This window comes from Bacillus rossius, chromosome 3 (assembly GCF_032445375.1).
Source record: "Bacillus rossius redtenbacheri isolate Brsri chromosome 3, Brsri_v3, whole genome shotgun sequence".
Lineage (NCBI taxonomy): Eukaryota > Metazoa > Arthropoda > Insecta > Phasmatodea > Bacillidae > Bacillus > Bacillus rossius.
The window spans coordinates 36134856-36147531 of NC_086332.1; the positions used below are offsets into that span (position 1 = coordinate 36134856).

Below are 12676 nucleotides of genomic sequence, written 5' to 3' on the forward strand. Positions count from 1 at the left end.
CTGCTCTCGACTTGGCGAACAGCTGGCAAGATGCGAGTGCCAGGCACGAACAGTCTGCTCTCGACTTGGCGAACAGCTGGCAAGATGCGAGTGCCAGGCACGAACAGTCTGCTCTCGACTTGGCGAACAGCTGGCGAGGTGCGAGTGCCAGGCACGAACAGTCTGCTCTCGACTTGGCGAACAGCTGGCGAGGTGCGAGTGCCAGGCACGAACAGTCTGCTCTCGACTTGGCGAACAGCTGGCAAGATGCGAGTGCCAGGCACGAACAGTCTGCTCTCGACTTGGCGAACAGCTGGCGAGGTGCGAGTGCCAGGCACGAACAGTCTGCTCTCGACTTGGCGAACAGCTGGCAAGATGCGAGTGCCAGGCACGAACAGTCTGCTCTCGACTTGGCGAACAGCTGGCGAGGTGCCAGTGCCAGGCACGAACAGTCTGCTCTCGACTTGGCGAACAGCTGGCGAGGTGCCAGTGCCAGGCACGAACAGTCTGCTCTCGACTTGGCGAAACGCTGGCGAGATGCGAGTGCCAGGCACGAACAGTCTGCTCTCGACTTGGCGAACAGCTGGCGAGGTGCGAGTGCCAGGCACGAACAGTCTGCTCTCGACTTGGCGAACAGCTGGCGAGGTGCCAGTGCCAGGCAAGAACAGTCTGCTCTCGACTTGGCGAACAGCTGGCAAGATGCGAGTGCCAGGCACGAACAGTATGCTCTCGACTTGGCGAACAGCTGGCGAGGTGCCAGTGCCAGGCACGAACAGTCTGCTCTCGACTTGGCGAACAGCTGGCGAGGTGCCAGTGCCAGGCACGAACAGTCTGCTCTCGACTTGGCGAAACGCTGGCGAGATGCGAGTGCCAGGCACGAACAGTCTGCTCTCGACTTGGCGAACAGCTGGCGAGGTGCGAGTGCCAGGCACGAACAGTCTGCTCTCGACTTGGCGAACAGCTGGCGAGGTGCGAGTGGCAGGCACGAACAGTCTGCTCTCGACTTGGCGAACAGCTGGCGAGGTGCGAGTGGCAGGCACGAACAGTCTGCTCTCGACTTGGCGAACAGCTGGCGAGGTGCGAGTGGCAGGCACGAACAGTCTGCTCTCGACTTGGCGAACAGCTGGCGAGGTGCGAGTGCCAGGCACGAACAGTCTGCTCTCGACTTGGCGAACAGCTGGCGAGGTGCGAGTGCCAGGCACGAACAGTCTGCTCTCGACTTGGCGAACAGCTGGCGAGGTGCGAGTGCCAGGCACGAACAGTCTGCTCTCGACTTGGCGAACAGCTGGCGAGGTGCGAGTGCCAGGCACGAACAGTCTGCTCTCGACTTGGCGAACAGCTGGCGAGGTGCGAGTGGCAGGCACGAAAAGTTTGCTCTCGACTTGGCGAACAGCTGGCGAGGTGCGAGTGCCAGGCACGAACAGTCTGCTCTCGACTTGGCGAACAGCTGGCGAGGTGCGAGTGCCAGGCACGAACAGTCTGCTCTCGACTTGGCGAACAGCTGGCGAGGTGCGAGTGCCAGGCACGAACAGTCTGCTCTCGACTTGGCGAACAGCTGGCGAGGTGCGAGTGCGAGGCACGAACAGTCTGCTCTCAGCTTGGCGAACAGCTGTCTGATTCGCTGTAATCTCGTCGAAGAGAGAATTTTCTAAACAGTTTTATTTTGGACTGTCAAAAGCAGGGGCGTACGCAAGGAAGGGTGGAAAGGTGGGAGGAAATAACATCCCCCCCGCCCTAAAAATACTTAGAAAATTTTTTAATTCCTATCAACAATTTGAAAGAATTTGAAAGCAAATAACGAGTAATCTGATTCGCCCCCGTCCCCCTTTTTCCAGGAAATGAAATTAGGCACATTCTCCAGGTCAAAAGCCCTTAGTGTTTTGTCTATGTTTTCAACTGCAATAGTGCACTTACAAGGGTGGTTCAGTCACGGTAGAGGCCCTACATTTTCGGGGCCCTGGGCTAGTTACTTTTTTGGAGGCCCTCCCCCAGAAAATTTTAAAGAATGTACTCTTTCAAACATTTTAAACGCAACCTGAAACTTAAAATTCGACAATGGTTGTGAAAACTATCTCATGATATTTTGATAATCTTTCCTGATTAATTATCTTTGGGCCAGTTTTATAAATGCTTAAAATTAAATTTCCGGCATAATCACACCAATGCACGTGGCAGTAAAATCTTTGGAAGGGATAAAAAAAACACGAGAGAGATATTGACCTGCACATAAAGTTACAAGCTTATAAAAATTAAATTTTCCTTTGCCCATTAACGTCTATATTAGGTGGATTTCAAAGGAATACTACCTATTGTAGTCGTTACCATGTTTCGACTTTAGGAAAATGTTCATATAGATTTTCGTTTCATGGCCCATAGACCCCAAAACCATCGTCAACTCAAAAGTTTATATATATATAAATTTTTTGTGAACACGATGATTGTCACCATTTTAAACAAATCACATCCAAACTGATACATAAAATCTAGTAGTGGAAAATCTCGGTCGAGTTCGTTAATGAAAATTATCCGACCAAATGGGGAAGGTTATCTGAAAAACATACGTGCACAACCTATAATCTGGGAAATATCACATCCATTGAAAGTATTATAATCTGTAGTAGTAATGCCAAAATATTTTGTGTGAATAAGTTTTGATACCACCAACCATAACTGCGAAGGGTTGAATAAACAAAGGTTGGAGGACAAAAAAATCATACCTCCCTTCGTAGGCAAAACATAGAATTCGTACAAATTTTGTATTAATATTATAATTTTTATCTAAAACTTTGGCTGAAACATTTTTCGATTAGGGCTATACGAAACCTTGCTGCAAGGAATTGAAAAAAAAAATAGAGGTAAAAAAAACATAACTCCCTTAGTAGGTACACTATCAAATCCGTTCCAATTGTTTGTAAATTTTATCATATTAACCTAAAATTTTTTTCTGAAACAATTTTTGATGAAACGATTTACTACCGTAAAAAGAGGGGTTGAAATAAAAAATTAAAACTTTTTAGTATAAATTTTTCAGAATTTATTAATAACCATAAACCTTTGTCCAAAAAAATGTATAAGACCACGTATTAGTGCAAGAGACGAAACACAGTGTTGGCAGATCCAAAATAATTGCATAACTAGCTTAGTAGGCATATTATGAAATTCGTTAAGACATTCAATGCTGGGTGCATTAAGTTAAATACATTCAAAATATTTTCGCTGCATGGAATATGAGAAAATGTAAATATATTTTTTTAAATTTTAATTTTGGCGAGCATATAGGATGTTATGCAGGCTACGTCAAGTTCCTAAAATGTTCCAGTAGTTTATATATGTTTCCAAAATATTTCCAGAAGAAATGGGTATTTAGAAATCTACCTACGCCTGTAAGTTGTGCCAAAATTGATTTTTTTATCATATTTTATTTTAGTGTTGACTTTTTGTCACTCTGTGTACTATTATGTGTGTGCTATGTATTATTTTATGTAATATTTGTTAAATGCCTGCCTATTAAAAGTGATGACTGTTCATGCACTCAAATAAACATAATAAGTAATAACAAATAATAAAATAACAAATAATAAATATTAAATACAGTGAAATGACGACGGAGAGATGCATGGAGGAAGGAGATGGATTAGGATACCAAAATTTCCCCCAGAAAAAAAGTTTATTCAGCCAGTGTAAGGTTTTTGATCAGAAGGGAAAATGCCCTTCAAGCCTTTGGATTCGTCGTTGCTCGAGTATAAGACTTGCATGTAAACTGCCAATAATTTTTTCACCTGAAATTTACAGAACAACGCTGGTTACAAACTGCCCAGCAATCTTCGTGAAATGTATCGTTATCTTCGTAAATTTGCGGGTACTTTAATCTACTTAATAATCTTAGTGTATAAGCAAAACATTAAAAAAAAACTGGTTTACATCTATAACTAGAACTCTAAAGTCGATGTACGGCGTTGTTTATACCCGGTTGAGGTAAATTCTTGGTTGAAATGTTCTTAAATTGACTGTGGTTGGTAAGAGTGGGGCTATAAATAAGTTTGCCGTCCTCTCTTCCCGACTCTCCGTTTCCGACGACCTCGCTGGCGGCTGAACGACGCTGCAGGCTCCTTGCAGCAGCGCCGCACCTGGGAGGGGAAGCCTTCATTTCACAGACGAGAGAGCCATACCCGAAGTTCCCCGAAGTTCATGCTCGCTTCTTTTTTTTTTTTTCCTCGTACCACAACAGGTGTATTTATTTGGGATGTAGCTTACTCATACGTCATACGCCGTTCTATCTCATTGTATAAACCGGTGTGGCATTAAATTTTGCGGTCGATTAGGATAGGTTAGCTACATTATAAATACTTTAAAACATTGTGGACGGTTGGTTATATTAGGTAAGCATGGCTACATTAAAAATACTGTAAAATCATTTTATGGTTCCTTAACAAATAACTTTTTTAATATGTAGCTATCCAGCGCCAGGAAACCGTTTACATGATTTCACACTATCTTTAATGTAGCTATCCTAACCAAATCAACCGTCGCTCAATGTTTTTAAAGTATTTATAATGTAGCTAACCTAACCTAATTTACCTTTATAGTTATCATGGGTTGTCCAAAATAAACATTCACGGACACACGGCAAACGAAAAAATATGGCGGCGTACAAATAAATACCGTTGCCTTGTTTATGGTCTTTCCTTTTATCAACACCGCCATATTTGTTTACAATAAACAAAAAAAAAAGCCCCGGAGATGCACGATCGGGCGTTTGGCTCTCTCGTCTGTGAAAAGAAGGCTTCCCCACCTGGGAGGCCATACCACGTGGTCGGCCGTGGCCAGTCCGCTTGGAGGGGGGACCTCCGTGCTGGGTGCTTCCCCGTCACGCAGTGTCTCGCGAGCACCGCTGGCGCGCTGTTCGACAACCGCCTCTCCACGTGAGTACCGACAGCAGAGCCGCCCAGCAACTCGCACTAGCTGTCTGTCACGTCGGGAATACCTCTTCGAACAGCTGAGCCATCCCGAGACCCACATGCCTCACAACTGCACGCAGAAAACAGTTAAAAGTATAAGCCGTGAAACATTTTTTGTTGGTACATTTTACAAGGAAAATACTCGGAAACCCAGTCGCCAACGATATCACTTGTAAAACTGCAAGGCAGTGCTTCGTAAAAACTGCGAATTGTACAAAGCTCTGCCTTGCAATTTTTCAAGTTACGTATATCGTTGGCAACTGAGTTTCCAAGGACTATCCTTGTAAAAGTGCAAAATAATTTTTACAGTGTAGTGCACAGAAATGAACTGAACTTATTTCCTACGATTATAGCCTAACCATCTGTGTCACAAATTTTTTTTTTAGTATAAAGTTTTATTTAGATAATTAATAAAGAATACGAATTCAAACGTTAATATATCTAGGAAGATAGGTTACGTATTCACCTGCAGGCGGCTGCAATAGTCGCGTAGTATCCATGATTTGCTTCTAATATTTCGAATTTTTGCACGTGATTTTCAATAAATTCATAATATAACCATAAATAAATGATCATAAAACAATTTTACCACTGAAACAAGTCCTTATTTAATGATTTTTATGAACTTATAGGTAAATATTTGTCAGTTCTAGCATGAACTGAAAGTGTGGTGATAGTTTTGGATTCGCCGTTTGTATCTTGTGTGTAGACTACGTCTTCAAACACTTTATTTTTAACTCAAGATGTTATTTTTGATATACGCCATTGATTGATACACTGTATTGTCGTAAGAAACCTCAATAACGGACAAAATAGGTATAAAAATTACAAAAAAGTATGAACATGCAAACACACAGAAAACAGACGAAATGAGGCGATGTAAAAAAAAAAAAAAGCAGCACAGAAAATTCCGTGGAAGTTTGAAAATTGTAATAATCCATATTTTAACATACTTTAAAACTGTTGGTTAATGACTCGATTCTCAAAAATTACAAGCAATCGCAGCGTAATCCTTCCCTGGTTCCAAACCTTACCACCTATTTCCGCCGCACTGCAGTGGTTTTTGCAACTCGACAATGAACTTCACTCCGGCAAGCACAGTAGTTCTACCGTGCCGATCAGAATACCGTTATGCCATTGCTATGCACGACAATTTGTACTGTGTTGTGATTGTTGCTTATAGAAATACTTTTTCACCGGATGCGTGCAATTTTTAACACACGGCCTTTTTGCAATAAGATCTCGATAATAAAGCTTAAATTTCATCGAATTCTAACTTTTTTTTGACCCACGTTAATCTCAGTGGTTGCAAAATACCTGGATATGTTAACTATGTAATTTTGAAATAGCTTCTCCTAAAAGGGACTTTCTACAGTCATCTATCTGACTGGACTAACAACACACTCTGCGACAGATTATCATGCGTGAACTGTACTTTCCATGCACTGTCATCACCAAATTGTGGGTTCGACAAAAAATGAAAGTGGAGTGAACGTCATACATGAGAAACTTTCATGTGAAATTTGTAATTTGTTCACACGAGAAGATCCTAGCTTAAAAAAAAAAAAAAAAAAAAAAACAGACGCGGAATCAAGAACGCAACAGGACTTGCATCATGTCTCTTTGTTAATACTACTCCATAAAATCTTTGTGTCGCTACTAAAAGTGTCGATGGAAATACCAGCTCAGTGTATTGCGCTTCTAGCTCACGAACACTAAAGACTGCGTAGGTCTGCTCACTAACGTTATCTGGAAGTAACAGCCAGTAGTTATGCTACTCACGCTACTGAAGTTAAATATTTCACGAGCAGCTACCCCGGTCACGTCCGTGACTAATGCGCGGGTGTGCGGCGGACGACACGTGACCTCGACAAGACGAAGTTGGCCCCCAGCGGACGGAAACTCAAGTAGCCCGATATGTAGGTACTCAAGAAGTGTTTAAAATCGACACGATAGATAGCGCTACTGAACCTAGCTAGTTCTTTTGTAAATTCATGGAGAGCGTAAATACTCATAAATAAATGTTGATTGCAATGTTTATGACGGAATTAAATGTATCAATGAAATAATATATAGGAGTAAACACCGTGAGTTATTATTTACCTAATATTATTGTTTGTTAAATGTGTTACAATATAAAAATAATAAATATTTAAAATTATTAAACTTTGCAGGTATGTAACTTCTTTTCTGCATACACAGCATTCTTATCTAGATTTGTTTAAAAAATGTGTAGACACCTTATTTTATTCACATTTAGAAGAAAGTAAGATTCATCTATTTGAAACGTCAGTTGTACAACACTTCACCAAGAAGTAACGAAATTCTGTTTTAAGGGGTGGGGACGGGTTATGGAGGTGTTTTGTAGGAATCTTATGTAGACAGCGACATTCCTTTTGTTTTAAAGTTCGAGTGTGCAAAATTTCATCACGCTCTGAATAATACTTTAAATCTGTTTAAAGAAATGCAAACAAACAAATATACACTCTTCTTTATATGTTCATTTCTTTACATATTCACGTATACTCAATCATTTTGAATAGTATATTTATGATATTTATTTTTGTCAGTAAAAAATAAATGTTAGCCTACTAGACTAAAATAACCAATCCAACGGATTGAGCTGTGTATTTAAAAGTATTATCATACCACTTACTTAAACAAATAACAAGTAATAATGTGATTTTCTTTAACTCTGGCGTTAAAATGTAATAATGGGTAATATAAGAAAATGCCAGAAAGAAAGTTTGAGGCAGGCAGGATTCAATCCAATGAATTCCCCAATTAGCAGCCACGCATGATGCCGCAATGCTAAATACACAATTCTAGAATGTATATATATTATAATCTGAAAATTATAATGTATTTTTATCCTAATCTGAAGGACGTCACATTGTCCGATATCCGAATATCTGTGTTTAAAAAGTAAATGTTATTCGATTATTTTTTTTGTTATTGTTTTCATGAATGTTTATCAAACCGGAACTGGAAACTGAAATATCGTGAGTGTTTTGTTTTTGTTCTATGCTACCAAAGGACACAGATTAGGACCAGGGGGATTCAGACCATCGCATGAGGTCAGAGGGTCACGTGAGCCAATCAGTGTGTCCGTCGGACACAGTTTACGACATTGCAGTTGTAGACGGGTCTTGATAGTTATCTATTGCCTCCGTTCGAGTGCAAATAAACCGTTGACGATCTATTTTTTAAATGCATTCTATCGTCACACACTTTCGATAACGTTACTTCATTTTTAGATTCTTGGATGGTAGTGTAGTCTGTGACAGTATGCGGGCGCAGAAAAAACAACGTTTAGTTTCCACAAATACTGTAATCACGATGTTTGTTATCCAGTCTTACAGACTTGACCAGCTCTGTGACGGAGTGTGTACACCTCGTTCAAGACAGGGCCTCCCTCTTCGGACGAATGCCCGAGCGGACATTCAGACTTTTGACAGATGAATATAGTAACCCAATAGTTTTGCTCAGTTTATTTTTGTTTATAGTGCGAGGCTCGCGCATCGAACACTCCGCCGCCATGTTGATTCACAACTGCTACCAGCATGCAACTTGCAAAACACAGTCTGCTCCCAAAAAAAAGTCAAGTACAGTCGGCACAAATAAAAATTTACCGCACTTAAGAAAATAAATTGCGGAGGTACACACATCAACAAGATGTGAAAAGTAATTAAAAAACAAAACAACAAACACATATTAATGTAGCACCAGACTAGCTCATAATGTATCAATAAATATTTTGTTAATTTTATAAGAACATTCAGCTTTCATAGCCTGATTGTATATCGAATATCGAATCACCTGTAAAAACGTGAAACTTTATTTGAACAAAGGAATAAGCAGTTCGCCGCACTTCGGTCGGTTAAAAGGTGCTTGCTGCGAATTTTAATAAAGATAGATAAAGAGAGATAGAAAGAAGGAAGAATTTGGAAGAGGAAAAAGAAGACATATGAAGAAGGAAACGCTAATTTCCCCGTGCCGTCATCTCATCACCAGACCTTTACATCTGCATTCCGTTACCTTTACTCGTGCGTACTGTGCGTTGCAGAGGAAGCTCAGTGCATTCAACAGGACATGACGTCGAGCGGGACTCAGTGCTCACGTACTGAGTGAGGCTAGGGTGCAGGGTTCGAACCCACGACCCCTCCACGCGAGAGCGACGCCTCAGAGAGCACGGCTACCACAAAGTTTCCGGCGTGCAGGATTATAAAGTGCACAGCTCACCAAAAAAAAATTACTGTTAGCCGTTCTTTTGTTTATGCCATCTTGAGTTATTAAAAAAAAACATTCAGCCATCGCTCGCTGTAGATCGGGGCAGGCGCCAGAAGTGATGACAACTCCGGAGGGCTAAGGGAGCATCCAACTTTCTTGTAAGCCGAGTGGGGTAGGGGGCCGATGGTGGTACACATGCTGGGATGGGTAGCCACAGCCACTGTGTATAGCCGAAGCTCTAACGCCCTTCCTGGTTGCGAATGCGGCGTGATCCGCATCCATGCCCATGGGGGCCCCGGGGCGGTAGGGCTTTCGCTAAGAGCGCCGGGTTATAAAAGAAAAGAAAAAGGGGGGGGGGGGGGGAAACCCCTGATGACTTGTACGTACTTGTAAGAACTCTGTATGGAATCATATGGCACAAAAAGAAATGGGATCTAGTTTTGAGTAATTTTTTTAATTCTATTTTTATGGCCTATATAATTTTCAGCCTCCAACGGAAAGAAATAAGTTACTATTATTTTCCTTCTTGAACCTCAAGAAGTGGTTGTTTGAACGACTAGTCGCTGGTGTATATTGGCGAAGCAGAGGTGTCAAGATTTGACGCAGCAGCCTGTAAGTTCGATGGAATGAGCATTCGATGTGTTAAAAAAAAATGGGTGCGGGTAATTACGTACGCGCGTCAGAAGTTATTCTTACTTGGCGTTGTAAAAAATAATTAAAAGAAACGAAAATAATAAAAAGACTGGAGTGATATTATAAATACGGTTGGTAAAGTATAAATTTAATCAAATTAAAAACTTTAATAAGTACTTTGTATTCAATATGAATATAAACACGAGCATAATATTAAGTATTTAATTGAGTAAAATAATATCGATAAATTTAATTAATGATGAAAATCAATAAATATGTTAAATGTTTGTTCTAATTTATTAGTTTTAGTTATTTATTAAAAAATAATGTAATAATTATTTATAATGAATATAAATTATACATACGGGAACATCAATTAACTTATATAAATACACTTGATAAAGTTTATAAACACAATTTCTATCACTAATGTTCACAATAATTAAATGTTTTGATTCCATGAACCAGTATTCAATACAAATCACTAAAGTATAGGATTAGAAACACACATAATTTTTATTTGTATGTTTTTTTTTCATCCAGTGAAAATTGCGTTGCATAGTGCGCGTGCATCGTAAAAATTCACTCACGTCATTTCATACCGCGCCTAAAGAAGTATATCTTCAAAATCTAGAACACTCAGGCGTACCCACAACGACGTGTTAGATTCGTTAAGTTTCAAAGTGGTCAAAGAAGACGCATCTCAAACAAGCAAAAAAAAACAAAAAAAAATAAAAAGAGCTACTTAAATGTCCATGTCTTGACATGCACTCCTGCATACTTACAATGATAACGTTTGTGAGGTAAGCTATGCAGCCTTGTCTTTACCAGCAAATGCAGCGGCCTGACTCTCAAAAGAAGACAAAGGAGGCATGGCCAATCCTGGGAAGACGTGACTTATACGTACGCGTGAGGATGTGCGGGCGAGGCACCGACTGAAAAGTTCGTTATGCATTATGCTGGTCGCGCTCCTGCCTGCACGAGCTGATTTCAGCGCGAGCCGTGCATTCGCTGACGGCGGTGACGTCACCGCCCTCCCCCCTCTAGCTCCGGGCCCCATCACCACGAGCCAACACCGCCTCTCGGACAACGAGGTCTCGCCCGGGGAACAGCGAGCCCAGAACAAACCTTCTGAACCCACGCCTTTCTCTGACAGTTGAGGCTTGTTCTCTTACGCCACGTTCTTTTTTTAAAATATCCTAGTCGTTAATATTACGAGGGCTATTCTTATAGTAAGCGCCGTTTGGTCATTAAAAACCCAAATAAACACCTGAGAAAAGTTTTTTTATGGACAGCTTTAGTTTACTGCATAATTATTTCCCAGTTTTACACACTCCCCACTCAGTTCCATACACTTTTCGCAACGCTCTACCAGTTTCTTTAATCCCTCTGCGTAGAAGTTCGCCGCCTGGGAATGGAACGGACGCCTCGGCCTTAGGCATCATGGACTTCGAATACGCAATGCGTGTAGCCTGAGTAAAGGCGCTCAGTAAACATCCCTGGAAAACGGTGAGATATTTGTACATGTATTATGGATCAATATTATATACATAATAAAAGTACAAATATCTTCAGTAATTACTGTTACCACTCGGGAAACGGTAATGGACGCGAAACTTAATTCCGATTAAGTGTTGTAGTAGTCCTACTCGCCGCAGCGTGCGCTACTGCCTCGCACACCCACAAGCCCTGCTGACCTCTCGTGACTGTTAGGTCAACTACTTGAATAGCGCCCCAAAATCATACATATTCAATGCTACTGGGAAAACATTTCCTTTTACAAAATATTAAACACAATTGACACATACGTAAAATATCGTAAAAATAGATCATGCCAAAAATGTACTATTTTCGACAATGTTTAACTATTTGTGTACACATAAATCGTGCATCCGACATGATTTCAACTGGCTGCTAATTCCCGATCAGCAAAGGTTTTTCGACAGCAATTGTATAGTCGAAACATACCGATCGTTAGCTTCCGAGAATCGAAAGGTTCCGAGTTGATGAAAGTAACTTAGAATACCATATTGTAGAAAGCTTCCGATAATCGTGGCATCACGATCGGGAATTTTTTTCCGAGAAACTTAGAATAAACCCCTAGCTCTCCTTGCCCGAGGTCACATGACCCCCCTGGTTCGACGCGAGGCGGTGCATGAAGCAGATAATTGATGCATTAATAGCTCAACTAACAATTTTATTGCACCGCAAATAATGTGAACCGATAATTAAGTTATTTTATTGATAACTACTCTCTACACTCTTTATAGTTATGTTTGCATGTGCCCCATGTTTTTCGTTTCCACTCTTACAAGTATTTTAATAGCTATCAAAAGTTGCCAGGATATTCAGGATAATTTAGAAAAAGTTGGAAATCTGTATATGGTTTTACCCTTTATAAGGAATTAGAGAAATTATTTTATATGTTTTAGTCCGTTATAAAAACATGGTACATTAAACAAATATTTTATTATTATTTTCTGCTTTTTAGGGTTATGTGAATGAAATTTTGTAATTGATTTTAAATACTTTGATGACGTTATTACAGACACATGCTATAAATTTCAGATTTATTTCAGTATTTTTTTCTTCTGGTTATTTCTTAATTAGAAAAATGTCATATCTACTTACCAATAATACATCAAACTTAACAATTCTTACTTTAGAAATAAAATTACGAAGCAAGCGAAAATATTTTTTTTATAAAACTTATATTCAAATATGAAAAAAAAATTAGTTGTCTGTAAAGTCGGTTTACGGACGATAGTTTAACGTGACAACGTAATAAACATTGATGAAATGATTGCATACTTTTATGAATAAAATTGAATAATTTTTATTGAATTATCACTATTTTGTATGGATACAAAGAAGGA

At 40.2% G+C, this 12676-nt stretch overlaps 1 protein-coding gene across 1 annotated transcript in view; it reads left to right on the forward strand.

Annotated features, from left to right (window-relative positions):
* Nucleotides 1-4829: 4829 nt before the first annotated feature.
* Nucleotides 4830-12676, forward strand: part of LOC134530524 (putative ammonium transporter 1) — a 57441-nt gene continuing 49594 nt past the window's right edge. Inside the window, exon 1 of the mRNA XM_063365418.1 lies at nt 4830-4901. The gene's annotated coding sequence lies outside the window, so the exon portion shown is untranslated. The remainder of the gene's footprint in view (nt 4902-12676) is intronic.